We start from the raw sequence: 27,530 nt of genomic DNA on the forward strand, positions 1-27,530 counted from the left end.
CGTTCAAATTTCTCAAGAACAGCAGCCAGTCTGAATCCACAACAAAATCTAGACTTTGCCTTCATAATACCAACAGATCAGTTCTAATACTTCGTAATAACATGTACAGCTTCTATGGATGTAAACAGTGATACTGTAACTTTATTAAACAGGGGTGAGTTGTTTACAAGCCAAACGAACGGAAGCTCCAGGTTACGGAGACGAGGATGCTGCGGTGGTCTGGTACAGTGACTTTAGTAATCGGAGAAACGTTTCTTATGTCTTGACCACACTTTTATTTTTCCAACAATCTTAGACGTCTCGACTTCACCTCATTATCAAAGGCTACGAAATACATCATGAAGATATGAAAATATGACACATTTCACTATTGATAAAAGACATGTTACAACCACATGAATATGATTTCCTCGCTAGCCAGTGTTGTGTCAGTTATGTAAAACTGTTCGTAGGTACATTCTATTATTCTCGATCATGAGAAAAGTGCAAACTGCTGCCAAGGGAAAGTTTTGGAAGCCAAATGGACTAAAGTACCAGGCTACGCTGGGTACGTGGTAGACGCTGTAATTTGTTTCTGTTTACAACCACAATTTTCATTGTTACGTCGTAAAAATGTTTCAACAGCAAGCATGGAAACCATTTCACAATGCCTTACAGAAAGTTATTACTCTACAAAACAATATGTAACAGGAATGAAATTTTCACTCTACAGCGGAGTATGCACTGATATGAAACTTCCTGGCAGATTAAAACTGGTACTGGCGGAGTTGAAGCTGTGAAGACGGGGCATGAGTCGTGCTTGGGTAGCTCAGTTAGTAGAGCACTTTCCCGCGAATGGCAAACGTCCCGAGATCAAGTCTCGGTCCGGCACACAATTTTAATCTGTCAGGAAGTTTCAATGTGTAACAGGTTTTTTCTTTTTTAATTAATACGCTGGAAGAACATGCTGACTGTTGCTGGTGTCAACTGCTTGTTAACTAACAAATGTTTCTTTTTCTAGCTCATAAATCAGTATCATCAGTAAAATTTCATAAATATCTAACAAAGTTAAAATTATAGGGATTACAGAGCGTTGTAAACGAACTGGTTAAAGTTGGAACACTTAAGATAACTTACATGAGACCTTCTGTGCTTGCATGACCATAAAACTGTTTTCTGTGAATAATAAACATTGTAGAGTCGCCAAGACGCAGTTTAAGTAGAGGGGAGGTGGTAAAGGGGTGTACAATATTAATATATATTAAGAATTCTGTAAAACTGTTTGTAATACTGTGACTACGAATGTTTGTAAACTTAGAACTTAAATAAAATAACACGAGAGCTTTGTGAACCTGCTATAATAGCGCTATTGTCAACAGTTTTCTACTTGTGTCGTGCAGCATGATGCGCTATCGGCATACTTAAGATAGGTCATCTATGATTGTATGACCATAAAAGTGTTTTTCTGCGAGTAATAAACACTGTAGAACGCCACGACGCAAACCAAAGAAGGGGGGAAGCGGGTCGAGTGGCACACAGTAATAATCTTGACATATTAAAAATCCAGTAAAAGTGTTTGTAATACTGTGACTACAAATATTTATAAAATGACAACTTTAAGTAAAATAACGCGAAAGTGTTGTGAAACCACTATAGTAGCCCTGTTGTCAACAGTTTCCTATGTGCGGCGTGAAACAATGAGCAACTGCTTATGAATACTCTGTCTGCCTCTGACCTGTTTGTATCTATTGACAACCAAAATTTTCATTGTTACATCGAATAAAATAGTTTCATCAGTAAACGTTGAAAGCATGTTACATTGTCCGTTGGAGAGATGAAAGTGTGATAAAGACGTACGAAAAGTTATCAAAATTGCGTCCAAATGGCTGCGGCGTATCACAGCAATTGCAGCTAATCGGAATAAGAAACTAACGCATCCAAGCACGCAAACACGTCAGAAATTCTTCGCGTACACTGATACAGCCGTACACTGAGCCGTGAAACTACACATATGACAAAAGCAGTAGTTGACGCATGCCATTGGATCAAGACTATCCGGACACCACTATTTTTTTCAGAATTTTGGCACTGGATGGCACGAGAGGCGGACTCGCCAGTCTAAAGGAAAAGTCTAGAAACTTTTGGTAAGGTCTTATGGGACCAAACTGCTGTAGTCATCGGTCCCTGAGCCTACACACTACTTAATCTAACTTAAACTAACTTACGCTATGGACAACTCACACACCCATGCCCGAGGGAGGACTCGAACACCCGACGGGGGGCAGCCGTGCGGACCGTCGGAAGGCGCCTTAGACCGCGCGGCTACAAAAGAAATTGAGGAGTACGAGGGGCGTTTGGAAAGTCCGTGCAAAAATAAAAACTACTTACGTGTTTTGGGTAAACCTTTTTTATTTTTCGGCATAGTCTCCTTTTAGACTTATACATTTCGTCCAACGTTGTTCTAATTAGTTGATCCCTTATTCATAATAGGAATTGTCCAAGCCTGCAAAATAGCTATTAGTTGCAGCAATCACCACCTCATTTGAATAAAATCTTTGTCCCGCCAGCCATTTCGTCAAATTAGGAAACAACTAGTACTCCGAGGGAGAATAGGGGTGATGTGAAACGAGTTGGAATCCTATATCCATTAATTTTGCAACCACAACTGCTGAGGTATGTGATGGTGCATTGTCGTGATGGAAAAGGCCTTTTTGCGGTCCAATCGCTGGCGGTTTTCTTCCAGCTCGGTTTTCAAATGGTCCGAAAACGATGAACAATATGCACCTGTAATAATTTTACCCTTTTCCAGATAGTTTACGAGGATTATTCCTTGCGAATCCCAAAAGACAGTCGCTATAACCTTCCAGACCGATGGGGCGCGGGATTAGCCGAGCGGTCTATGCCGCTGCAGTCATGGACTGTGCTGCTGGTACCGGCGGAGGTTCGAGTCTTCCCTCGGGCATGGGTGTGTGTGTTTGTCCTGAGGATAATATGGGTTAAGTAGTGTGAAAGCTTAGAGACTGATGACCTTAGCAGTTAAGTCCCATAATATTTCACACACATTTGAACATTTTTTTTCCCGGCCGAAGGACTGGTCTTCGCCTTTTTAGGTGCAGATTCTGCCTTGGTAACCCATTGCTTAAATTGTTGTTTGGTTTCAGGAGTATAGTAATGTATCCATGTTCCATCTACAATGACGAAACGACGCTTAAAGTCCTGCAGATTCTTCGTGAACAGCTGCAAACCATCCTTGAAACACTTCTCACGATTCCGGTTTTGGTCAAGCTTGAGCAATCGAGGAACCCATCTTGCGGATAGCTTTCTTGTGTCCATATATTTATGCAAAATATTATGTACCCGTTCATTCGAGATGCCCACAGCACTAGCCATATCACGCTCCTTAACTCTTCAGTCATCCATCACGATATCATGGATATTACCAATGATTTCAGGAGTCGTAACCTCCACAGGGCGTCCAGAACGTTTAGAAACACTTGTGGACATATAGCGACTCCGAAAATTTTGCAACCATTTATAAAGTTTTTTGATTGAAGGTACAGAGACACTGTAGGGGAGAGTGGGGCACATTGAACCATAAAAAATATTTCTTCATGTTACTCATCCAATAATTTTACCACAGAGTTGTGATTTACAGATGTTACAGTTTAATAATTCAAGTATCAAATGGTCTTATATGATTGCGTTGTCATTAAATGTTTTTTGGTTGCACGCCCTTGAAGAAAATTTGGTAAATGGTTTATTGTGCCCTACACGTGGGGTACATTGAACCACTTTAAACAGGTTCATTGAAAGAACCTATTTAGCATACAAAGGAAGCGTAAATGTACTTTAAACATAATGTTTACATATATTCCACGTGTGAATCATATAATTAAAATCTTAGCCACACAATCATGTAACTTATTTTGGAATTACCGAACATCAATGGACTCGAAGCTGATTCCAAATTTAAAACATGATTTTTGTCTCTTTGTCAATCCATCGTGGTTCATGGTGTGGGTTCCTGGTATCATGTCCTAGTTCATGAACCACGGGCAACGTATGAGTGGCCAAGTAAGTGGTCCTGGCAGTCGGGATACCAGTTACTTTTGAATAAGGCTGGGCATCTCGGACATATTCCGAGTCGTGGCCACCTTTGTGCTCAGACGGCAAAGACTACCAAATCCACCGGTTAGTTCCTCCACTGTTAGGGGTAAAACTCAATGGGACCCGGGGCAAGTAAGGCTAGCAACCTGCTTCCCTGGTACAATAAATATGATGCTGGCAACAATCAGAGCAAAATGTCTCGGACCTTTGGAGGTAACGGAGTCTCACCTCTAATTGACAAACCAGGGACTCGTAAGATACGACTCGGCAAACGAATGGTAACGAGATGGGGAGCTATTAATATCAATGGGGGCTACTATGGGAAGAAGGTAGAGCTGGTAGAGGCTGCAAGATGGGGCTGGACGTTTTAGCTGTTAGTGACCTTCGGGTAATGGGTGAGAAAGAAGAGGAAGTGGGAGAATACAAGGTCTACCTGTCAGGAATCAAACCAGGAATAGCACAATGGGGTGTAGGGCTTTTCGTCAGGAAAGAAATGGAACCCAGCGTAGTTGCAATAAGGTATGTAAACGAACGACTGATGTGGATAGATTTGACAGTGTCTTGCAAGAAAATTAGGATTGTGTCAGTATATTCGCATTGTGAAGGGACAGATCAAGATAATATGGATAGTTTTTATGACGCACTCAGTGATGTAGTTGTTAGAGTAAAGGACAAGGACAGTGTTCTGCTCATGGCTGATTTTAATGCCAGGATTGGAAATCAAACAGAAGGGTATGAAAAGGTTATGGGTAAATTTGGAAAGGATATGGAGGCCAACAGGAACGGGAAACAACTCTTGGATTTCTGTGCCGGTAGGGGCTTAGTAATCACAAAGTCCTTTTTTAAACATAAGAACATTCACCGGTATACTTGGGAAGGTAGGGGAACCAGATCAGTCATTGACTATATAATAACAGACCAGGAATTCAGGAAGGCTGTTAGGGACACACGTGTATTCAGGGGATTCTTTGATGACACTGATCACTATTTAATCTGCAGTGAAATTTGTATTGTGAGGCCAAAAGTGCAGGAGGTCAGGTCCATGTGTAGGAGGATAAGAGTGGAAAAACTTCAGGATAAGGAAGTCAGACACAAGTACATAAAAGTGATCTCAGAAAGGTACCAGTTAGTTGAATGTAGTCAATTGCAGTCACTGGAAAATGAATGGACAAGGTACAGTGGCCAAAGAATGTCTTGGAACAGTAGTGTGTAAAGGTAGGATGAAGCAAACAGCTTGGTGGAATGACACAGTCAAGGCAGCCTGTAAAAGGAAAAAGAAGGCATATAAAAATGGCTACATACTAGAACTCAGGTAGACAGAGAAAGTTATGTTGAAGAAAGAAACAAGGCCAAGCAGATAATTACAGCATCCAAGAAGAAATCTTGGGAAGACTTTGGAAACAGGTTGGAGACCTTGGGTCAAGCTGCTGGAAAACCATTCTGGAGTGTAATTAGCAGTCTTCGAAAGGGAGGTAAGAAGGAAATGACAAGTATTTTGGACAGGTCACGAAAACTGCTGGTGAATCCTGTTGATGCCTTCTGCAGATGGAGGGAATAGTTTGAAGAGTTGCTCAATGTAGGTGAAAATACGATCAGTAATGTTTCAGATTTCGATGTACAATGGGACAGGAATGAGGATGGAAATAGGATCACATTTGAGGAAGTGGAGAAAAGGTCAGTAGATTGCAGTGCAATAAAGCGGCTGGGGTGGATGAATTTAAGTCGGAACTCATCAAATAAAGTGGAATGTCAAGTCTTAAATGGCTACACAGGATAATTGAAATGGCGTGGGAGTCGGGACAGGTTCCATCAGACTGGACGAAAGCAGTAATCGCACCAATCTTTAAACATGTAAACAGAAAAGATTGTAACAACTACAGAGGTATCTCTTTGATCAGCGTTGCGGGTAAAATATTCTCAGGTATTGTTGAAAGGAAAGTGCGAGTATTAGTTGAGGACAAATTGGATGAAAATGAGTGTGGGTTTAGGCCTCTTAGAGGTTGTCAGGACCAGATCTTTAGCTTACGGCAAATAATGGAGAAGTGTTACGAGTGGAATAGGGAATTGTATCTATGTTTTATAGATCTAGAAAAGGCATATGACCGGGTTTCTAGGAGGAAGTTATTGTCTGTTCTACGTGATTATGGAATAGGAGGCAAACTTTTGCAAGCAATTTAAGGTCTTTACATAGATAGTGAGGCAAAAGTTAGAGTTGACGGTAAATTGAGTCCAGGGTTCAGATTAGTTTCAGAGGTAAGATAAGGCTGCAACCTGTCTCCACTGTTGTTCATATTATTTATGGATCATATGTTGAAAACAATAGACTGGCTGGGTGAGTTTAAGATAGGTGAACAGAAAATAAGCAGTCTCGCATATGCAGATGACTTAGTTGTGATGGCAGATTCTATTGAAAGTTTGCAAAGTAATATTTCAGAGCTAGATCAGAAACGTAAGGACTATGGTATGACGATTAGCATCTCCGAAACAAAAGTAATGTCAGTGGGAAAGAGATATAAACGGATTGAGTGCCAAATAGGAGGAACAAAGTTAGAACAGGTGGACGGTTTCAAGTACTTAGGATGCATATTCTCACAGTATGGCAACATAGTTAAAGAACTGAAAGTGAGGTGTAGCAAAGCTAATGCAGTGAGCGCTCAGCTACGATCTGCTCTCTTCTGTAAGAAGGAAGTCAGTACCAAGACTAAGTTATCTGTGCACCGTTCAATCTTTCGACCAACTTTGTTGTATGTGAGCGAAAGCTGGGTGGATTCAGGTTACCTTATCAATAAGGTTGAGGTTACGGATATGAAAGTAGCTAGGATGATTGCAGATACTAGTAGATGGGGACAATGGCAGGAGGGTGTCCACAATGAGGAAATCAAAGAAAAACTGGGAATGAACTCTATAGATGTAGCAGTCAGGGCGAACAGGCTTAGATGGTGGGGTCATGTTACACGCATGGGAGAAGCAAGGTTACCCAAGAGACTGATGGTTTCAGCAGTAGAGGGTAGGAGGAGTCGGGGTAGACCAAGCAGAAGGTACCTGGATTCGGTTAAGAATGATTTTGAAGTTAACGTCAGAAGAGGCACCAATGTTAGCACTGAATAGGGGATCATGGAGGAATTTTATAAGGGGGACTATGCTCCAGACTGAACGCTGAAAGGCATAATCAGTCTTAAATGATGATTATGATGTCAACCCATCAGTAGCAGGTCATGGGAGCATGTAAAATATGTTGCTAGCTGGAACAAAAGCTTCATTCTTTACCACCCATTTTTTTCACTTTTTCTCAAAAATGATACCTGATAGTCTCCTGCGTCATTCTTCAGTTTGAAAATCTTCCCCACATAGTAAACCGGTGTTTTGTTTACTGATTAAAGGACGTTGCTCTGGATAAGCTGCTGCCCTCTAGGGTTCAGATACTGAAACCGAGATTTCGTTTCACCGTCCCGTTCTCAGGATATTTCAGACCATTTTTGAAAGCCAGCTCACTTGCTAAACGCCTACATGTTTTAGGGTCTACATCAAATCGTATCTTAGAAGAATGGAACAAATACTCCACTAATTCTTTCCCCTGCTCCACAGAAAATACCGTACGATTGTCATAGTTTGTTGTCACTATTTCACTGGAACCACATTTAATGTTTTCAACACATCGTCGAAGAGTAGGGTAAGATATTGAATGAGATTTAGGTGCTTGGCGAACTGCCATGGCCTTATTAAGAACATCCTGTACAGCTTCTTGCATAACATCATGGTCAGTTGTATCTCTGTCTGTCTTCCTGCGGTGTGAACGAATCACCTTCAGACCTGATAGTATAAAACAGGAATGCTGAACATCTGGAATTTAGAAGCCTTAAATACCTACACATATGTTATTATCCATGCTAAGGAAACAGAGTGCTTGTATTGGACAATTAAAAGATTCCTTGGGCACAATGAACCATGGCTCATTGCACCCCAAGAGAGCTTGGTTCAATGTGCACCAACAGTACATATTTCAAACAGAGCTCATGTGAGGTTATGTATGAACATTGTCACAATGATTTACTTTGTTTAAAATTTGGTGACAAAGGATTGAAGAAAATTCAATTTATCTACATCTCCAAAAATTACTTCTGTTGCGAAACTATCTCATCATCAGTACAACACTAATGGTAGGAAGTAGATCCTGCAGAAAACAAATGGCACTCGGTAGAGGTGTACTCACAACATATGCACAGAGGAAGAAATATTTACCACCTTATACTGAAATTATGCTACCTGATTCATTGTGCCCCGTGGTTCAGAGTGCCCCTCTCTCCCCTATTGTTTATCAAGATTCTCTTTGGTTTCCTGAGGCGTTCTGCCTTTCATAAAGTAATGTTTAACCACCACACGAAATTCTTCTTCGTCTATTTTTTACAGTTACTCGACTTCCTTGATTCACACGAATGCCAAACACAAAGGAATAGACCGATATGGCTGAAACTTTGTGTGCTGTCTTTCCAAAGATGCTACTGACTAAACATGACCTCGATACACGCTGGTGTTGCTATCTCTCGGAGTCTGCACGGACTTTTTAAACGCCCATCCCATTAAGGCGCTAGCAGACAAGCAGTAACAGCAAAATGGTTCGGTGAAGAGGGCTCGCTGACATCAGAGCAGGACTAGTCACTAGATATCACAAGAGCAACATCCATCAACGATATGTTAACACTTATGATGTGACTGTGAAGAGGAAACGCGAAGAAACAACTCTAGGTAAAGCAAGACCAGGCAGATCTCATGTACTGACGGGCAGAGAGAGCACCGAGCATTGCGGAGGACGGTTGTAAAAATCTGTATGAAATCGTCGATAGCAATCACTCGCGAGTTTAAAAGTGCTATTAGCGGTCCATCCAGCATAATGTGCTTGTGGACCTAAAAAAAAAATGGGGTTCAATAGACAAGCAGCTCGTCATAAAAATAAAATTTCTGTAGTCAAAGCAAAGTGACACTTTAGTTTCTCTGAAAAGCGACGGCAGTGGACAGTAGGTGACAGGAAACGCGATGTTTGAAACGATTAATCGTGCTGCATCCTGTAGCAACCCGGTGGACGAGTTTGGAGTTGACGAGTGTCTGCAGAACACTAGCTGCCATCATGTGTAGTGCCAACCGTGAAGTAAGTGGGAGGCGTTGTTACGGTATGGGGGCGTCTTTCGGGGTTAAGATGTGGTGCCTTTATTGTGCTTAAGGAAACACGAAATGCGGAAGACTATCAACACATTTTATAGCATTGTGTACTGCTTACAGCAGATAACAGCTCTGAGACGACGGCTGTTTGTGTCGGCGTGACAATGCACCTTGTCATGTGAGGTAATTGTTTGTGGACAATGTTACTCTTAGAATGGAGCGGTCTGCCCAGAGTTCCGAGATGAGCTCAATGGAAAGCCTTAGGATGAGTTAGAATGTTGACGTGGTATTCCTCCACAGACATTCAGAACTTTCAGTGAATGTGTTCTCAGCAAAAATGAAGATATAGAAGCGATGGGCGAACACATCCCACTTTAATATACACTAATAGGCTTCCAGATATACATCATCAGATAGTGTACAAGAAATGAAATGAGATCCCGGAAGCTCAGAAAATATATGGGTGAGGGCCCTGAACAAAGACCTGAAAGCGAAAAGACCGCAATCTGAAATAACGCAAAAACAACCAGAATGGCCTAACAAGACCACACACAACACTGTGTACTACTCTGAAGCTAACCGCCACCAACTGAACATATTGGGAAAATATACAAATTAGCAGCATTAGTTTCGTTTCATTTGCGTCTGTCTCGTATGCATTTGTCCATGGCACCCAAAATACATCTGTAGAAAACTTCTCCGTCTTACGTTTCGTTATGAGTTGTTAGGTTGAAAAATTCGCACAATCAGACACGCTAATGATTGCTTCCTCAATAATTCGAGATTTCTTGTGTCTTTTGCATACATGGAGTATAGAGATAAATTGTTTACGAGTGGGTTAGTTAAATAAATTAACTAACTGTCAATGCAGTAACAATTCCTGTATTATTATTATTACAATACATCTTTTATACGACTATACGCTCCTTGCAAGTTATTATTTTGTCGTAAAACAATCCCCATCTTCTACACTGCAAAGCAGAGTCCGGTTACTGACCACAATATGCCCCAGCTTCCAATGCTACGCCAAAATAAACCAAATAATAGATGATATTAGTTCCCTGGTACGAGAACAGAAAATTAATACCATTTCGCTGTCTGTGTATTCGATGGGAGGAACATCGCAATTTTTTTCAGTTTGTCTTGTAAACACTGCGTTGACTCCGCTTCGTCTCTAAGTAAACAACACAAAATTGGATTTCACTCGCCTCCTGGGAAATAAAGGTCATTTCCGCAGAGAAACTCTTTCCACTCCACCTGGAAAAGAAACCCTGACTTTCGCACTGCACTAGTTGCAACCACTTCCGTCAACGCCTACTGTCACCGATTATAGCTGACAAGAGAGCGAAATAGGATTTTCGCCTCGTAGTTGTTACGTTCAGTAGTCTAAAGTATAGCAAGTAGCTATGATGGCCCATTTTCCACTATACGACTTGCATTTTGCAGTGACTGAATTATGTTGACTGTATAAATTCGTCATTCTTGGTAAACCAAGATGATGGCTGAAAAGGTATTTATTCAGTTTGCTGAGAAAGATTTGCCCTTTGCTACCTGTTAATAATATACGTTTATATTCACACAACACAAACCACAATAAAGCACGTGTTATAGGATATTACCGAATGTAACAGTTATTATGCCTTTTTACGGTTCCATTCACGAACGGCGCGGGAAGAATTACTGTATAAACACCTCCGTGCGTGCTGTTTAATCTACCATTTTCCTGGAGATCCCTACTAGATCGTTCCGTAGGAGTTGTAGTATATTTATCTACATCTACATCTAGATACACACTCAGAAAGCTACCATACGGTGCGTGGCAGTGATTACCTAGTAACACTGATAGTCATTCCCGTTCCACTAGCTAATGGAGTGAGGGAAAAACTATATGACCTTCAATATTTCGTATGTCGTCTCTGCACTCCTTGAAATTCCTACATCATTTCAAAATGATTCTTTAAATTTTCGAAACAAGCTTTTTGTAAAGAGTTTTTATTATCTGCAAGAGCCACTTCAGTTCGTTCAGCATTTCCGTGACACTCTCTCATGGTTCAAACCCACATAGCCAATCTCTGTACACGTTGAATATCCCCTGTTAGTGCACGATAGTTCAGGTGTACATGCTGACGTCGCAAGCTGAAGAAGAAGAGACAGAAAGGTATATGAGGATATTGTAAGGGTAACACAGTACGTAACGGGAGATGAGAATCTAAGGGAGATGCGAATCTAATAGACGTGGGGGACTGGAATTCAGTTGTAGAGGAAGGAGGAGAAGGAAAGTTTACAGTAGAATATGGGCTTGGGGCAAGAAATGGGAGAGGAGAAAGATTATTTGATTTCGATAGCAAATTTCATACTCTATTCAAGAATCACAAGAGGAGAAGATACACTTGGAAAAGGCCGGGTTATACGGGTACATTTCAGTTACATTACACCATGTTCAGCCAGAAATTCAGAAATAAAATACTGGATTATCAGGCGTACCCAGGGGCAGATATAGAATCAGATCACAATGTAGTAGTGATAAAGAGTAGGCTTAAGTTCAAGACATTAGTCACAAAGAATCAATATGCAGAGAGGTGGGATACGCAAGTACTAAGGAATGACGAGATGCACTAGAAGTTCTCTAAGGCTATAGATAAAGCAATAAGGAATACCTCAGTGAGCAGTACAGTTAAAGACGAATGAACATCTCTAAAAAGGACCATCACAGAAGTTGGAAAGAGAAACGTAGGTACAAGGAAGGTAACTGCGTAGAAACCATGGGTAACAGAAAATATACCTCAGTCAATCGATGAAAGGAGGAACTACAAAGATGTTCCAGGGAACTCAGGAATACAGAAATAGAAGTCGCTGAGGAAGAAATAAACAGGAATTGCATGGAAGCTAAGACGAAATGGTTCCAAGAAAAATGTGAAGAAATGGAAAAAGAAATGATTGTCGGAAGGACAGACTTAGCATACAGGAAAGTCAAAACAGCCTTCGCTGAGATTAAAAGCGAGGGCGGTAACATTAAGAGTGCAACGGGAATTCCACTGTTAAACGCAGAGGAGAGAGCCGATAAGTGGAAATAATACATTGAAAGCCTCTGTGAGGCGGAAGATTTGTCTGATGAAATACAAGAAGAAAGAGGATTCCACTCAGGAGAGAGGGTGCTAGAATCATAATTTAAAAGAGCTTTGGAGGACTTATGATCAAATAAGGCAGAAGGGATAGATAACATCCCATCAGAATTTCTAAAATTATTGCAGGAAATGGCAACAAAACGACTATTCACGTTGGTGTGTAGATAGAACGAGTCTGATGACATAGCACGTGACTTTCGGAAAAATGTCATTCACACAATTCCGAAGACTGCAAGAGCTGAGAAGTGCGAGAATTATCGCCCGCTCAGCTTAACAGCTCATGCATCCAACTTGCTGAGAATAGAAAGGAATATGGAGGATGTGCTAGATGACGATGAGTTTGACTTTAGAAAAGGTAATGGCACAAGAGAGGCAATTATGACGTTGCGGTTGATAATGGAAGCTAGACTAATGAAAAGTCAAGACACCTACATAAGATATGTCCAAAATTCTGGAAATGTAAATGCAGAGGTAAGTTATAGGGAGAGACGGGTTATATAGAATATGTACAACAACCAAGAGGGAATAATAAGAGTGGACGTACAAGTTCGAAGTGCTCGGATTAAGAAGGTTGCAAGTCAAGGGTATAGTCTTTCGCCCCTATTGTTCAATCTGTTCATTGAAGACGCAATGATGAAAATAAAAGAAAGGTTCAGGAGTGGAATTAAAAGTAAGATGAAAGGATATCAGTGATACGACTCGATAATGATAGTACTATCCTGAGTGAAAGTTATACGAGACCCACAACAATGAGAAATATTCTGCGATGGATCCCACCTCCTTTCTAAGCTGACTGCATTTCCTGTGTACTGTACCAATGTACCGCGGTCTGTCGCCTGGTTTACACATAACTGAGGTTATGTGATCATTCCATTTAATATCCCTACAAAGTGTTACACCCAGGATATTGCATGAACTGATTCTACGTGTGACTGACTGGTATTGTATTCAACGATACTACGGTTGTTAGTTCTGTGATGTGCACAATATCGCAGTTCTGAACAGTTAAATCAAATTGCCAATTCCTGTAACACTTTGAAATTTTGGCACGATTCGACTGCCGGCCGAGGTGACCGTGCGGTTAAAGGCGCTGCAGTCTGGAACCGCAAGACCGCTACGGTCGCAGGTTCGAATCCTGCCTCGGGCATGGATGTTTATGATGTCCTTCGGTTAGTTAGGTTTAACTAGTTCTAAGTTCTAGGGGACTAATGACCTCGGCAGTTGAGTCCCATAGTGCTCAGAGCCATTTTGAGCCACGATTCGACTGAACATTTGTGCAGCTTTTCCAAACAGTTATTCGTTATGGATAACAACCTCATCTTGAAAAGTCTGAGGTTATTATTAATACTCTCTACGAGATCATCACTATACAACAAGAAGAAGAAGGGTGCGTCCCAACACAGTTGCCTAGGGTGCACACGAATGTTCTCTCGATCCAAGATAGCATGCTACCTCCTCCTTCCCAAGAAATCCTCAAGCTAATCATAGATTTCGAGTGATATGCAGCACGATCGCACTTTTGGCAGTAGTCATAGGTGTGGTCAAATATTTTTCTTTCCAGTGGTGCTGGAATTCAATTGGGGCGATACCCGTGGGTTTTGATTGGTAAAGGAAAATTACCAAAATGGGTTTACCGTTTCTGCTTCTGCTTCGCTATCCATTATCTCAGCTCTAGACTCGTCCATAACAGTCTGGAAACTATTTCCGGTATCACTACAACCCTTACATTTGACCAGAATTACTTTTGGTTTCGTGAGAGATCTTTTGATAATATTCTTTAACGGTAACCGATGAAGGCTTCTGGCATTGCTATCTCGACGTTCCATGCAGCACCTATGTGTAACCATACTCTATGTTGTGCATTTATTAGGCAACAGTCTCTCTCTTTAGAAGCTTCTGTGCATTGACTTTATGCCATGGAAGGTTCCTCACACCATGAGCTCTTCTACAACGTACATACACTTCAAGGGAAAGAAAAAGAAATAAAATTAGCAAAGCACCAAGAAGGAATCATCAGAATAGTACGTAAATCGGTAGATGTGATTTGCATGTACGCACAAACAAATGATTACAGTTTCACAAAAACTGGATAATTTATTCAAGAGAAAGACCTCGTAGTAGCTCCAGGCAAATTCCAGTCAATTGCACAACCAATTCCTTTCCTTATCCTTGAAACATTTCGAGCTTGTGTTCCGTCTCCAATGACCACCGTGTTGATGGGACGTTAAACCTTATTCTTCCTTCCTTAATTTCTCTGCTCTTCCGGTTTCCCTACAATCCGTGATACACCGCCGTACTGTGCTGTGCTCCAAACGTAAGTTCTCAAAAATTTCTTTCTCAAATTAAGACCTATGCTGGAACTAGTAGAGTTATTTTGTCCATGAATGCCCTCGTTTCTTGTGCTTATCTGCTTCCTAGGTCCTACTTACTTCATCTATAATGTATTACTTTTCTTCTAACGTATTATAATTTCTTCACTTTGTCTAATTTGTTATCACCGATTTTGATAATAAATTTCACACTGTTCTCATTTCTGGTACTTTCATTACTTACAGCATTAATTACTATAATTTAACAGCACATTAAAGTGACAACATGCGACGAAACTGCTGCCTATCTGAAAAAAAAACGAATCAATAATCTTGTTTACAACATCATTACGCTTGTTTATCATCTTCCAATTAGTTAACGGGAGGAAAATCTCAAGGAAAACTCCGTCACATACATCTGCAAAGACATCACTTTGCGCAAATATAATTCCCAAACATTTCACAAGGTTGTAGTTCGTGGCTTTGAAATGAAATAACAACATTTAAATAAATAATATGAAAAGGAAATTTAAAAAGAAATTAATCTCATCTTTGCCGACACATGTTACATATGGTTCTTAGCATTATTTCTGTAATCATTCGAATTTTTAAAATAAATTAGACATTGACAAAGCCAATATATCATTGACAAAGCCAAAATATTGTAATTTCTTTTCATATCGGTTCCTAACTGCCTGTCCCTTTGCTGTCACTGAGGCAGGGAAGAAATTCGTCATCAGATGGTGGTTAGCCAGAGCGTACATGTACATTGTAGGAGGGCGAGAGGAAAAGTAGTGCCTCCGAGATTTTAATTCCGTTCTCTGTATCGTTTGCGGTATTATATATATCAGCATATTACTCGGTAAAATTCCTCGATCCGCTAACACAAGTTGCACCCCTCTGAATTGTAGCGTGTAATGTGGAAGTGCGTAACTTTAACTAAGTCGGTGTACTGCGAGACCCTCATAGAACTGAAAGCACGAATTCGAAGAGTTCGTCCATGTATGGAGCACCTTCTCGTTCGGTATGACAATGTGAGACCACACACGTGCGCTGCGACATTAACAACAATCCGACAACTTGAGTCCGCTACCATCGATCAATCTCCATACAGTTCCTACTTGGTCCCATCCAATTCTTATTTGTTTCCACAGCTTAAAGAATACATTTGAGGACTCCACTTTCATAGTGATGTAGGGCTACAAGCAGAAGTTAGGCTGAAGTCCAACATTCTACAGAGATGGTATCAACAAGTTTGCCTTTCACTGGCAGAAATGTGTTAGTCTCCAAAGTGACTATGTTGAGAAATAAATATGTAGACCTGAAGATGAAAGATGTCGAAGGAAAGTGAAGTTTGTTTTATTTAAAAAGCTTTATGAGTTTTCACGTCAAACATTCGGAGGCACTACATCCCAGCACGCCCTCATACCTTGAAGGCAGATTATCCGCGACTAATACGATTGCGAGAGAAAAAAGTGATTCTTTGAAAGTATAGTGTATTCTGTCGATCACTTTTTACGGTGCAGGTCTTACAAAGTCACCTACCGGATCCTAGTCACGTGTTACTGAGTTCTATTTTAAATGTTAAATGCGTAATCATTCGTTCTTTATGCAGTGTCCGTAATCAGCTTTGTACAAAAATGAGGGTACCTATTTTAAAGCACATTCTAGCGATGTATGTAGTGGTAAGGTTGTTTACACTTTTAATATATCAACTATAAGTCCTGTATTTGAAAGTGCGATTAATAACCATCATCACTAATAATTCATCCATGATAAACAATTTGAAACTTGCGAAGAAGTGTAAATCTATTACAGATGATTGCATGTTAAGTTTAAGCAAGCATCCGCACAGTATTTTCTGTTGTAACTTGTCTGTTCCGCCCCCTGCACAAGCTCTTAAATGTTTGAGGGTGATTTCTAGAACACTTCCCAATTGTGATTTCTTATCAGAATATAAATTCTGACAACCTTGCATCGTACGTTTAAATTTAGTTTGACATTTTCTTTCTAATATATTTTTTTCCAGATCTTCCTCCGCCGATTCTTACCTAAGATCTTAGTGCTTTCGCTGCATCAGTTCAGATGAATGCCACGATTTTTTCTCTACACGTGGTTCTCTGACTTATGCCTACTTAGATAATAAAGTCATGATGGAAAGCTATAATAAACAACAACCATTCCTCAGTAAAACGAGTCGATCACTTTTTTTTGTTATGTCAGTCTTGTGTGTTTACATCTTAACAAGTTAGTATTTCTGACGTTATAAGTTGTGAGAAGTTAACATCGACATGCTTAAGAAACACGCAAAAAATACGTTCATCCGCAAAGAACGTCTTCGAACCCGTTTGTCGTAAATATTACACTCTAAGAAAAAATGGTTCAAAAGGCTCTGAGCACTATGGGACTTAACATCGGAGGTCATCAGTCCCCTAGACCGTAGAACTACTTAAACCTAACTAACCAAGGGACATCACACACATCCACGCCCGAGGCAGGATTCGAACCTGCGACCGTAGCGGTCGCACGGTTCCAGACCGAAGCGCCTAGAACCGCTCGGCCACATTGGCCGGCCTACACTCTAAGAGAAAAATAACTCACCAGGAAGAACTTAAAATGGGACGGAAATCGGTAGAAGTCATGTACATTTATAGACAAACAAATTACTATAATTTCATAGGGACTGGATGATTTATTCGAGAAAAGTCTTCACAAATTGAGCAAGTCAACAAGACGTCGGTTTCACTTCTGACCCTTACGTACGTAGTTGTTCGGCTTGGTATCGACTGACGGAGTTGTTGGATGTTCTCCTTAGAGATGTAGTTCCAAAATCTGTACAACTGACGCTTTAGATCGTCAAGATCCAGACCTGATTGAAAGGCACTGCCCACAATGCTAAAAACTTTCTCCACTGGGGAAAGATCCATCGACCTTGCTGGTCAAGAGAGATTTTGGCGAACACGAAGACAATCAGTAGAAACTCTCGCCTTTCTGAAATATGAGCCATGTATGGCTTGCCACGAACGCCAACAAAACGGCGCATAGAATATCGTCGACGTAACGCTGTGTTGCAAGGGTGCCAAGCATGACGACCTGAAGGGTGCTGGTATGAAATGAAATGTCATCCCAGACCATCACTCCCTGTTGTCGGTTCGTATGGCGGCCAACAGTCAGGGTGGCACCCCACCTCTCTCCAGGGCGAAACCTAAATCGCCTTCGCTGGTCTTTTAGGCTCAATTCAAATCAGGTCTCCTCACTCAAGACAATTCTCTTCCAGCTAACGAAATTCGGGCTGAAGACGTGTCTGCAGATTCCTCAACTGTAGCCCACCCTATGCCCCGACAGCCAGGGGTGATATTCTGAGTTGACGATTCTTTTCATAGCAGGATGCTTTTGCAGTCATCCGTGGTACCATGATAGCGCAGTGGTACGTCGACGACATTCTACGCCAGTTGTGTTGGACTACGTGGCAAGCCACGCTGGGCTTGCAAGATGGCTCTGAGCACTATGGGACTTAACTGCTGAGGTCATCAGACCCCTAGACCTTAGAACTACTTAAACTTAAGCAACCTAAGGACATCACACACATCCATGCCCGAGTCCGAAATCGAACCCGCTACCGTAGCGGTAGCGCGGTTCCAGACCGTAGCGCATAGAACCGCTCGGCCACTCCTGCCGGCCCTGGGCTTGCATTTCGAAAAAATAATACCCACCCGCAAGGTGAGAGACCCTGCTACCTGTATCCGTGCTTGCCAAACAGTAACGAAGCAAGCAAGGTCGTCATATCTCTCCCCAACTGACAACGTCCGGCGTATTGCGGGCAGAGCCTTCTGACCACTTTGGGATTTTCAAGATCTAACGCACTAAGTGGAAGGAATTTAGCACTATATCACTCAGGAGGCATCAAACAACTTTGTCAATTAATGTGTAGCCCAACAACTGATATCCGTTCCATCGGGATAATATCATCGTGATGCGTCGTCTTTTTCTTTTTTGTACCCCCTGTTCCATCCACTGAACTGTAAATGAAAATAGACAGGAACATGTTGCTTTACATAATATCACAGAAAAAGAAAAACGTGGTAGAGTTCATAACGCGTTATGTTTCTGCCTCTTGTTTTATTAAATTATGTGTGTATTTAACTATCCCACATATTGGACTCTTAAGAAATGCGACATATGTGTATCGTGAAGATTTATCTGATGAGTTGATTCTGTAGTGCAACGTTATGTCTGCCTTACGAATGAGTATGAAATCAACAGAGACACTGTATCTATACTATCTGATCGAAAGCATTTGGACAGATTTATGTCATGGGAAACTGACCAGTAGATGCCACGAGAGTCAGACTCTACAGTTAAAAAAGAAGGGCGTGTTATGTTGCCAGCATAGAAGCATAAACTGTAGAATGATTGCGCCAGGGACTTGGAACATGGACTAGTAATTGGCTGTCACGTGACCAATGCGCTAAGGACATTTAAGACCGTCTGAAGGTGTATGAATATTGGTGATCTTATTGTGAAATGAAAACGCGAATTATCGGCTACTTCCCGTAAGCCAAGACCAGGGAGATCTCTTGTTTGTCCGACAGGGGCCACTGAGAATGCGGAAAGTGGTTGTAAGAAACTGGGTGGAATCAGCCGAAGCATTCACTCATTTCCAAAAGTGTTACCAGCGATTCAGCTAGCATGATTATCGTGCGTCGAGAGTTAAAAACAATGAGGTGTAACGGACGAACCTTTCCTCCTAATTTTGCAGGAAATATTAAACGACGCTTGAGATGGTGTAATGAGCGACGCCGTTACGCCATTGGACAGTGGACGACTGGAATACCTTGCGGGAGTTAGATGGAAGAATCTTGGTTTGGTAAATGCCTGGAGAGCTTAACCTGCCATTGTGTGTAATATCGACAGTGAAGCGCGGATCATATACTGTTACGGCATGGGAGTATTTCTCATGGTTATGAAGCGGTCAGTTCATTGTGCACACGGAAACGCTAAATGAGAGCGAATGTGAAGACAGTTTGCAGCACTGTATTCTGCGTACTGTGGAATACTTTTTTCGGAGACGATGATACTATCAGCACGATAGTGCATCCTGTCAGAGCAGCATCTGTGAGGCCATAGTCTGAGGAGAGCAACATTCCTGCAATAGGCCGGTCTGTCCAGAGTGTCAACTTGAACCCAACGAGACCCCTTAAAGATTTGAAATGTTGACTTATCTACAGACCTACCCTGGTTTCAGCTCTTAAGAAGAAAGTGCTTCTATTTCTCCGCAGACATTCAGACACCTCATTGAAAGTAGCCCAGAAGGCCTCAAGCCGTTATAAAGGCCATGCCCGCTGTTAGGTGTCTGGATACTTTTGGTCAGACAGTGGTCTTCAGCTTATGGACAGAGCCACTCGGCTCCCCTTCCTAATGAAGAAAGTTTAGGTCATCACATCCCTTGCACTCGACGACAAACGCTGGCAACGAAAGCTTATTTCCAGCAGGATTCCAGTTGCCTGCCATTGGACAAGTGTGAGTTAAGCAGAGAACACTGCCCATTTAAATGTAACGCACCAACGTGATTTGTGAACGATGATGAGCGATCAGTTCTGTCAGACCACACAGCGGCGGTGCTCTCCACCAGTACATCAGTGCTTTACGTCGAATGCAGAGATATAGGGTTAAGTTTCCGAAAATGTGCCCGTACAGTAATGGCACAACAACATTACTGACGATTCTCAAAGATTTGCAGAGGAAATTCCGAAATAGTGTGTGAAGGAATAAACTGATTCCATTACGGTCAGTTTGCTGTAAAGATATTTAGAAAAATATTCGTGCATTTTCATGAAAAAAATTATGGAGTATAATCGTGACCAAGAGAATTTCTATCTTCACATAACCCGTGTAACTGCACCCTTGCGTAGTGTGCCACCCTGCGGAAGAGTAGATCTGTATCCGTTATTTTCCCCGCTGGCGCGATTGACGATTTATTTGTTATTTCGAGGTTATGATAGATCTTAAATGCGCTTGTATTTTGAAACAGCAAATTTTCATAGCACGCAAATAAAAGAATTACAAAATGTCGATTTTCAACTTCAGAACTGTGTAATCTGGTGGGGTTAGTACAAAATGATCTTGTACAACATTGATCCTCTTTGTACAGAGCGTTCAGAATATATGTCTTGCTTATTCCTACTGCTCACACTTGAGAATGCTCCGGCCCGTGTATGTGTCACGTTCTAGGCGCGACAAATTCCTGACGTTATCCGTATATGCTCACGTTCACTTAACATGCACAGACGACTACAGTGGCATTGGAAGGTAGACCTTGCTCCTGAATGTCGTCCTGCAAATTAGCGTCCCACAATCAACTAACGACTACTGTACGTCCTTACAGATGTTTCGTTCGTGTTACATATTTACTGTCATACTACGCACAGCTCTAAGATACATTTGCTCGAAGATATGAACCAGTTACCTGAATTCAGTAGCGGATGGCTAGGTTTTTCACAGCATCTTCATCGTATGCCATGGAGCACTCACGATCGCCGAAAGTTATCTCCAAGAAATGTACCGAAGTGTAAACGGACTGAGGCTTTCCAAACGCTCAACTGCATATTTCAATAAGGACAAGCCGGACCGATCAAGGGAATTTAGCGTTTAAAATTATGTTTCCTCATTCTGCTAAAGCCATGTGAGGAACCGATGGTGACCAGACTGTGTCTCGTATGTTTTCCTCAGTTTCCGTTTTCCACGATGATATCAGAACAGCTGTTGTTACGTGTGTAAGCTAAATCTTTTTCTCTAAATTCTTCACACTCATCGAGATGTAACGAAACGGAAATTAATTCTTTATACTTAAGTTATGCTGAACTGGTCTTCACTTAACGCACTTGTGCCTTTTTTCCACTTTACGTTACTTCTAAGAAGAATGTAATGCCCATTAATACAAATATACACTCAGTACTTGTGCAGTATTTTTTTCACATAGATCCATAGTGCCGTCATTCGTTGACGGGATTGTCCTTATAGATGAAAAAAATGGTGGAAGAACCGTTGAATGTAATGGAAGCCTTGTTGCCACAGATGTTGTATTAATAAAAGTAAGGACGCACGTGGAAGGAATTAAGCTTTCTTTAATAACAGTGGTATCAAACATTGGCAAGGAATTACTAGTACATGACATAGTGCTTACAGATCATGGCGTTCTATGGAAACGAGGACAGTGGCAGAATACTGGATAGAGACATCAGGATAAACTTAAAACACAAGAAGTGAAATAGAAAGGGTAAGCTACAAATAAAGAACATGTTAGAAGGAGGTGCTGAATGATTCGCCTACACGGAATAACAGACGTGTTAGAATAACAAGTTAACATGACATCTGCTGAGCCATCCAAGAATAACAATTTGACACTGAATGGAGGTGTTCTGGGGAAAAAAATGTAACGTAAGACAATACCGAATATCGAAGTGTAGAGGATGTTATACATAATAACTATGTACGAATAAGGAACGTTTTGAAAGGTACGTAGGATAGCATCAAGATAGTAGATTTGTGAATGACTCGAAGAAAGGAAGAGATCAATCCTCTTAGGTCTGTTCCTTCCTAGAAGCCTGAATCTTTGAGGTGTTTGCGTCTACGGTGCGCTCTTAGATGCTAACGGAGTGAATCTGTAAAATGAAAATGAAGGTAAAAGGAGCTTAGATTAACAAAACAGAGATAAAAATTGAAGGTTCCGTCTGAGCCCGTTGCTGTTTCAAGACTTACTTTCGGTTAAATGTCGGTAAACTGAGAGGATCGTGGTCTCCGTGCTGTCTTTAATTTTTATGAACTGCTCTCCACAAGGGTAATAAAACTTTATTTCCGCTCTTCAGGCGAGACCCGTAACCTCAACGGCAGTAACGGGTGAGTACGTCTGCTGCTACGCCTGCAGCCTGACTTTCAACCACGTCTTCCCTCTCTTACTCTGCCTTCTCTCTACTTCGTCCTACGTCCTTGCCTTGCTTTTCAAGAGCTTGTGCTGAGTGGACATTTTGTTTAGTGCTTTGAGGCATATTTCCTAGCGTTCCCGGGAACTGCAAGTTGGCGGAATGATAAGAAGTGTCAGCGATTTAAACTAGAAAATACCTGTTAAGGAGAACAGTACATGGAACTTTTGTTACGTAATCCATACATAGTTTATTCTCAGTCTAAAAACGATCTGCGAATGACGTAGATTATAAACTGAGACAATTAAAAAAAAAAAGAGAAATCTCATTTCGTTTCACTAAAACTCGTCGTCGCGTAGATGTACTAGCGTTACCTCTTTTACTCTTGCTGAACATGTCATTAAAAATAACTTAAACTTAACATTTCAATTTCTTGTTTCTTGGTAGTTCTTTCATTATTATTCATATATTCAACATAAATTATATCGTAAATACGCAATTTAGCAGAGAACACCGTTTATCTTAATAGAGGATATCAACAACTTGTTGTAGAAACAGATCTGAAGTAACATACCTTTTCCAGATATGTACCTTGCATGTAGACGTTGTATTTTTAGATCTTACGCAAGACCCTTGCCGCTAGGTTAAGTAAGGCTCGAACAATCGTGAGGCAGCTAATATTCAAAATTTACCAGTCTGATTATCAACATTACAAATTTTATGTTGTAATATCGAACTTAATACGTTTTTAAGCATCCTATCACTTTTATTCCAATCGCACAAGATCACATAGTCCGCTATTTGCTATACCTCGGTGCATATAAACTTACTCCAAAATTTGCGATGGACGACAGTCTTCGTCTGCATGTATTCCGCTTAAAATATGACACGTTTACAAATTAACTACAAAATTCAAATTTTTAAAAGTCTTTAATATCGTTATGAATGGTAGCTACATCTAAGACATAGTAACTTTAGTTGTCATGAACCAAATATTTGTGTAGTTCACTAATTTTCTTGGTTGAATGGGTTAGTGTAATGTCAGTTATTTTAAGTACCATCATTATTACTCTGTTGGAAAACATTTTAGTATTCCCGTCAATGCTGGCAGTGCCAGTGATTAGTTATAATATATGAGGAATGATTAAATTTCATAAAAATGTAAAATAAACTGTTGTATAATTCTGTAACTTTATTCTACCTGAAAAGTAATTGATATTTGGTATGACAGATGTATGTTTAAATACTTGAGATATACAAAAATGTGTAGTCCGTTTAGCTACTACTCATCACAGTTGAAAAATTGGTTTATAATTGCTCACTGTTGGATGAAGCTTGATAATTACCGTCATATCTCTAGTTTCTTGTCAGCTTCCGCTGACTGGAAATGCTTATTATATTTAATATTACATTTCTTAAGACAGTCACAAAATACTGAGCTCCCAGATGCACTTTCTGCAACATCATACTGATTCTTCAAATGGTTCAAATGGCTCTGAGCACTATGGGACTTAACTTCTGAGGTCATCAGTCCCCTATAACTTAGAACTACTTTAACCTAACTAACCTAAGGACATCACACACATCCATGGCCGAGGCAGGATTCGAATCTGCGACCGTAGCGGTCTCGCGGTTCCAGACTGTAGCGCCTAGAACCGCTCGGTCACCCTGGCCGGCACTGATTCTTCCCTCCACGTACTGTAGGCGTCATGAATTTTTCACTTAACTTTGTCATCATGTTAAACACCTTTAAAGTACTTTTTTTGCTACTCAGACTTATTGTAGTCTTAGTTTCACTCGTAGTATGGTTGTGATAAGTAAACTGAAATCTAGGTTTTTCGAACTGAATAAGTTCTCTGAAATGAACTTAATGAAGATGACGTCAGTGAAAAGCAATGACAACAACGAAATGAATTGAAAAATGTTCCACTTGGAGTATAACGAACATAACAGAAATATAACTAAATCGCATGACCAAACGAAATATCTATAAAAATGCTTTAGCGTGATTTCAATTTTACTATCACTTTCTTTCCACTGCTGTTTCCAAACGCTTTAGAAGAAGTATGCACGAATAGCACCATCGCAGCGAGTGGATCTCAAGAAGGAATTAGCATACTCTGCCACAAGGAGATACATCACTTGAAGTAAATATAAATAAAATAAAATCAACTGAGACTATGCTGATGAAATCAACGACATACCGTGATACCAGTCAAATCCATTTATAAATGTTGAGCCGGAAATTTCATATTTTATAAGACTTATTAGTAAAAATGCAGTTTTGCCGTCTCCGAACGACGTTCCCTGATATATTTTCGTCTCTATGCACTTCGACTCTATCGGTTTCATTCATTTAATTGAATTAAGATCAGTTGGTTTGTGTCTTTGTCTTCCTAGCGGAGAAATTGCAAAATACCACAAGAACAGGTTTTGGAGATCAGAAGTAATGAGGTGCGCCATTAGAGACAATCAGAATTTAAGTTGTTCCTGGAGGCGTGCCCACGTAATGTAATGATTAGACTGAATGTCCCTTATTTGTTGCAGATCATGATTTTCGGCAAAAGATAAATGACATCCAGATTTAACACTGCTGAAAAGAAGATACAGTATTATATGTAACTGTACATGTCGTTCATAGATAATGCAAAACGTTTGTTACATAGGTAGAGGAAAGAATTGTACTTATAGTATCAAATCTGTTTTAATTTTCGTATTATTTAATACAAAACTACAAAAAAACTTTTTAATTTCCAGTGTAGGGTCGAGAATAAATACATTGCTTGGTGGAAAAGAATGTTCTGTAAATCACTACAACTCGCAGACATCTAACTACACCACATAATTATAACACCTAATTTCTCCTGATGCCCCCAAATAATTTATAAGTCACTGCGTGTATATGTATAAATAGAGGGAGGTGGACGATTTCTCAAATTAATATAAATTACTAGTAAGATTTATTAATGGCTATTCTACAAAACTTAATATTAAAAGCCAGTGTTGCTGAGACCAATCGATCGAGTGTCCAGAGAACTATATATTCGTCGTTACAAACGGCTGTACTTGATTAAATTTAGTTCAAAGCCCTCTGCAGTCTCCTATCACGCCTACACAGCCACACATCATTAACAGCAGCAAATTGTCATCGAAATTACTTATCTGAATACTGACTCTACAAACTATGAAGTCGACACAATTATTCGCAGTTTTCGGAAAATTGTAATTTTTGCAATACTTTAAACATATATCCTACATTTATATACAAAAGATTACCTAAAAAAAACATGAAGAAAAGCGTTTAGTTTTTATTTAATGAAGGTGAACTGCCTAATTCTTCATGAAGTCACCAGATTTATAGTGCATTAGTCACTACAGTACCGTGTGCACTATAAAACAAACATACTTATATTTTTTCCTCCTACTTTCTCTGCTTACATGAGTAAATATTATGTTTATGTGTTCTGTGAGATACGTATCCGATGTGAGAATCTCCATTGTGTTATTTTTTATGCAACGGCGTCCTTCAACTGACAAATTTGAACAATGCCACAAAGAATTCTGTATGCCCTAGATCACGTTAGGGCCGAGTGTACGAAAGCTGTACCTTGAGAAATAAGTGGAGATGCAATCGACTCAATAAGTGTTATCAAGGTGGCTTGACAGTAGTATGGACGCAACTGTGTTAATATAACGATCAAATTATTTAGATAAGAGGATGTTTCTGAACACTGAGTGTCTAAAAATAAAGTGTTTTTATACATTATGTCAGACGTGACAGGATGCAGAATAACGAAATGCAAAGTTTTAATATGGGAATACTAGATGTTGATATTAAACATTTCCTCTTACATGGATAGTCAAAGAGTATTACTAAAGTTAAATGAAACACCTTCCAGAAGATGCCGCAAATAAGACACTGGAACGTATGTGAGATGGACTCGCATTCGGGAGGACGACGGTTCAATCTCGCGTCCGGCCATCCTGATTTAAGTTTTACGCGATTTCCCTAAATCTCTTCAGGCAAATGCCGGGATGGTTCCTTTGAAAGGGGCACGGCCGACTTCCTTACCCATCCTTCCATAATCCGATGAGACCGATGACCTCGCAGTTTTGCCTTCTCCCCCGAAACAACCCAACCCAACTTATGTGAGAAGTGAGCAATATCGTTAGATTAACTTCGAGCAAAATATAAACGATTAGTCATCTTGGTGGTAAAACGAAAAACAAATAATTTATAAGAAATGTGAAGATAACATTAATTTTTTTGGAACGAATGACGCAATATGGTATTACAAACAGTTGTGCCACTGCTATTATCTTACATAGCAATTTAACTTGTCACAGGCGCTACTCTGAGGGCCTTTAATATGTTAAAAATGGTTTGCTTATGGAAATCATCTTTATAAGGCACTGAAACTGATTAGTGCACCGGTTCTGATGGACGAAAAGTCTATTTAAAAACTTAATTGCTGTAATTGTAATATATATGTAAGTGATACCCAAAAGAGATAACTCTTCCAACACTAGTCACAAAGTGTCATGTGTCATGTTCCGGTTCCACTTATTGTGGTGTCAATCGTATGTCAACTAACACAATGACAATGGGAGACAATTATCAGCGAGAGAAGTCTAGCCCCGCCATTCTGAGAAGCACTGACTTCAGTAACTGTGTATAAATTCCACTTTTTTCTCTAATAGTTTATGTTATTTCCTTATTATAAACGTAAAGTTTGAGGAACACGTCATTCTCTTCTTTCGCAAAAGAACAGCCAAACACAAATTATTCGGTTAAAGGCGCTGCAGTCTGGGACCGCAAGACCGCTACGGTCGCAGGTTCGAATCCTGCCTCGGGCATGGATGTTTGTGATGTCCTTAGGTTAGTTAGGTTTAACTAGTTCTAAGTTCTAGGGGACTAATGACCTCAGCAGTTGAGT

Source organism: Schistocerca piceifrons, chromosome 1 (genome assembly GCF_021461385.2).
Source record: "Schistocerca piceifrons isolate TAMUIC-IGC-003096 chromosome 1, iqSchPice1.1, whole genome shotgun sequence".
In the NCBI taxonomy this organism is placed as follows: domain Eukaryota; kingdom Metazoa; phylum Arthropoda; class Insecta; order Orthoptera; family Acrididae; genus Schistocerca; species Schistocerca piceifrons.